This window comes from Cyprinodon variegatus, unplaced genomic scaffold (genome assembly GCF_000732505.1).
Source record: "Cyprinodon variegatus isolate N-32 unplaced genomic scaffold, C_variegatus-1.0 Scaffold57, whole genome shotgun sequence".
Taxonomy (NCBI): Eukaryota; Metazoa; Chordata; class Actinopteri; order Cyprinodontiformes; family Cyprinodontidae; genus Cyprinodon; species Cyprinodon variegatus.
Genome location: NW_015150510.1, coordinates 67,939 through 72,328, shown reverse-complemented (window position 1 = coordinate 72,328; position 4,390 = coordinate 67,939). Strand labels below are relative to the sequence as shown.

General features: G+C 37.6%; 1 pseudogene; it reads left to right on the top strand.

Moving 5' to 3' along the window:
• Positions 1 to 1,642, top strand: part of LOC107082589 — a 43,069-nt pseudogene extending 41,427 nt beyond the window's left edge.
• The last annotated feature ends 2,748 nt before the right edge of the window (positions 1,643 to 4,390 follow it).

Sequence of the window (4,390 nt, the reverse complement as noted above, 5' to 3'; positions counted from 1 at the left end):
TAGACGCTTTTCCATCCTTTCAACAAAACTAGCAGCAGTAGTGGAGTTTGGAGATGCAATCCTATCTTTGCGCTCCTTAATTTATCCAGTTTTCTCTCCCTCCCAGCTTGGTGGTCGGCTGCATATTTAGTCGTCCCTGGAAATGCCTTTCCACATTTTTATTTTTGTTTTTTGCCAACCTCTCATTACAAAGCAGAAATGCAGGCAATCCTTTGGCATCAATAATGAAAGCAAACGTTTCGCTCTATTTGAATCATCTTTTCTCATCTTTTCCCTTTGAGAGTCACGGTCCGAGACACACATGCAGCTTTGTTAGCCTGGCACCGCGCCGTGCTGGTTCCAAGTTATGACCACAGAGCTCTACTGCTATGACTCAAACTATTGTTTCAATTTATTTACTATACAAATGTTTACAGCATTGGAAAACAGAATTAATTTAATATATAAAAAAAAAAAATCGATTTTCATACATTTTTGAAAAAGCTCCAGGGGGCCTCAAGGGGGACGCTAACGAGACCCCCAGCCATCAGCTCACTAAAAGCAATCAGTCTGTGGGTTCCCTCATGTCTGTGGTTTCAGATAGTTTTTTGTATGACTGTGCATCTCAGCGTTTTCCCATAACAACTGGTTTCCTGTTGATGCTGGGCTGCGGCGGCTGAGCAGAAACCTCTTTAACCTTTTATGGCTTTCTGTTTTGCAGGTTTGTGTTCTAGACTTGCGAAAATGATACTTGCGTGGGGGAAGAAGCTATGGACCGACTAGGAATGTGTACATAGCCAAAAAGACTGTCGCCGTCTGTCGGCCACACTGCTGTAGCCGTATGGGATTCTACGGCCGGAGCACGGACCACACCGCGGGCTCGCCGTCTCTCACACCGTTAGACGTCGGTCATCAGACACACATAACAGGTCCAGAGTGCATGGATTGGAGGAATCTATCTCTGATCATTTGGACCCCACAGCATCCACATCTCCAGGGTCTTTCTGTTTGTTTGATTTTTGCATTTTCATATTTTGAACAGTTTTATTGTTCCCTGTTGGTTTGTGCATATTATACCCATCAGATTTGCTGAGCTGCATAGAGCTGATTTTGGATCTTTACTGGATTTGTTTGATGAAAAGTAAGCAGGAGGAAAGAGAGGAGAAGATTCAGACGGTCATTCATTTCTTCTCATTTCGAGATTTATTGATTTCTATTTGATTTCTTGAATTAAAGTGAATAACATTCGTTTTCTGGTTCTGTCTAAGACCAGTGGTTATATGGAGTGAATTTCGTTCCATTATTGTTGCAGGAAGGGAACGTGTAAATGGAAATAAAAAATGAAAGAAAACACCTTCTGTAAATGGAAATGTAACAATTTTCTTATTCTTTTATCTTCTTAATAATCTCAAATGTTATTTTTCAAATTTTATTTTTTTCCAGTTGCTATTTTGCAGAGTTTTAATAATTTATATTTTTTTTACCGATACATTCATATTAAACAGCGTTTGATCACGTTATCCTCGGCTTTCCTCTGCAATGAAAAGCAAAGACGTATTTCTATTGGTCTGCGCAAGCATTAGCAATATTTTTATTAAAGCAAAGAAAATGTGATCTGTAAAATACGGAAGACAATTAGGGCCACTGAAAAAAAAAAAAAAGTTAAGTGATTTTTTAATTTTATTTCAGTTTAATATGGGCAAAAAGTCAGAATTCTGACTTTTTTTCATATTAAACTGAAATAAAACTTAAAAACCAGTTAACTTTTTTTATTTTTTCAGTGGCCCTAATCGTCTTCCGTAGTAATATGCAATTTGAAAGCAATGTGATTTGTGAGACCCAATCTAATAAAAGAAAATTGACAAAAAAAAAGAAAATATATATAGAAAACATTTTTAAGAAAAAAGAAAATCTGAATAAAATAAAAAAAAAAAAGCTTGGGGAAAAATGCATTTAAAAAAACAAACAAAACAAAAAAACCTTTAAGGTTTAATTTCTGGATTGTTAAAAAATTTTTTTTATTTCCATTTAAAAATGACTTATTTTCTACAACAACAATGGAACAAAATTCGCTCTACATGAGCAGCCTTGCTAAAGTATTCACACCCCTTGTCAGAACCACAAGCGTCTGTTTTTTATTGGGATTTGTGTGACGTCCTAAAAACTGACAATCATCTACGTTCAGCTACTGAGTCCAAACTTCGCAGAACTTCCTTTTGATGTAGTTTCACGAGCAATCTTTAAGAAATAGATTTTTTTTTCTCCATTTGAATCAAAATAAAAACATGACGTTTCTGAGGTCAGTCCAAGTTTTCATAGGTTCCATCGTTCGATCTTCTCAATACGTCTCAGCACCTTCTATGTTCCATGATACTGCCACCACCGTGTTTCATTCAGGCTGACCTGTTGTATGTTGCCCTCATGTTTACCTACCAACCAATTCTGATCACTAATCAGGTTCATTTTAAAACTGATTGGTTGTTTTGAATTTTATTTTGAGGGCGTTGGAGTAAATGAGGCTTTTCCCATTTGCTTGAAGCTACAGTTTATGTCGATCTGTCGTTTTAAAAACCTGATCAGACACATGGGTTAGCTTGACAGGTTGTGGGAATTTCAAAAGTCACGACTACTTCTGCAAAGTGCTTAATGAGACAGTAATCAGATCGCGTATTAGAATATTTGAGACGTTGAGAATCGCTGATCTGTTGCCGGGACAACAGATGGTCAGGTTGGTGATCCAGCTTCCCTTAAAGGGGAACCGGAACCCTACTGCCATGTGCGGTTCCACGGCAAAGCCGTCTGTGTGTGGTAGCTCTAATTGTTTTTGTTTTCTCTGGTATCTGAACAATAATCAGACGGTTTTGCTTCACCTTTCTTTGAAAGAACAACTTCTGACGGCCTGGGCAGCACCTGTTGCCTCCCGTTTTGTTTGTGACCTAAACGCAAGTTCAACCCTTTCTGTTTGGTAACTGAAACACACTCGATGCAGGCCGTCCACGCGCCAGTGCGCTGTTATAGATGGTGCTTTGTTTGTAGTGTTAAGGAATTTGCATTCGGAGATAAGTCTGCTTTTTATAAAGCAAACATGCAGCGTAGGAACTGTGGTTACTGTGTGTCACTGAAAACATCCTATAAAACACAAATAAGCAGTCATAGCTGCATACCAACTAGCAGGCTTTATTATTTTTATTTTGTTTGCACTTTAGTCTAAAATGGGTAAATGAAATCTGGAGGTGTTGATTCAACCCGTTATAAATGATCATATAAAGCAGTCGGTCCTCGAGGGCGGCTGTCCTGCAGGTTTAAGAGGTTTCGCTGCTTTAGCACAGCTGATTATGATGATTGCAGTTGAACAATCAGCTTTAATTTGAAATCAGCTGGAGGAAGGAAACGTCTAAAACCTGCAGGACAGCGGCCCTCCAGGAGCGACTTTGGGGATGCCTGATATAAAGGACCATATTTGTTTTGGGATCCATCATTCAGCATCATTTCCTACCCCATCAACTGAGTGGAGGTGGTTGTGGATCAACACCTATCAGCTGACTTGTTACAGATCCTTTCAGAAACGTTTCGAGCTGAACTGGGGATTTATTTATAGGATCTGCTTTGGTAAACACACACCACTCCCGCCAACCACAGCGTTTAATGCTGGTTTTATTTGTGACGGCAAAAACTACCAACGTAAGATCCTGACTTCGCTCTGTCGGCCCTTGAAGGTTTTTGTACTTATCGAAAAACATTTTGTAATTTTTGATTTGTTTGTAACAAAGTCCTCAAAATAAAAACAAAAATTTGTCTAAATCAAACTGTTGGTGTGTTACAACAGAACATGTAAATACCGGTTTTCAGTCCTACATTGTACTTTGTCACGGTTGCAGCCTCCTGACTTTTGACTGTTGGTATAATCACTAAGATCTTAAGGTCTAGAATAAAATCTATTTTGATAATATCATTGTGGTTTGTTGTTTTTGAACGTCTGCAGCTCTCTGGGTCTTACTGCTTACCCAAAAAACCACACTGACACCAGTGAGCACCGGCTCATCTGCACATATATTTACCAAGATACAATAACACAGTCTGTATATTTTGCGAATAAGGATATTTAAAGCAGATAATTATATATAATGCACTTGAAATAAGGTAATATATATATGTTTTATATTATTAAGTAAAAAAATCATATTCCTTTTGCAGATTATTTCATTAAAGTGCAAATAGATGCATAAAAGGAAATAGTTTTAGTTGACTTTGCAGTGTTTTTTTCCCTCATATGACTAATAGTAAAAATGGCTTTCACTTGCAAAGTTATTTTTGAACAATCACTCATATACTAAGTAAAGTTTACACTGGAAAAACGATCTAGAAATAAGTAAAAAATGTCCTAAATTAAGTGCATTTACCCTTAATTTGA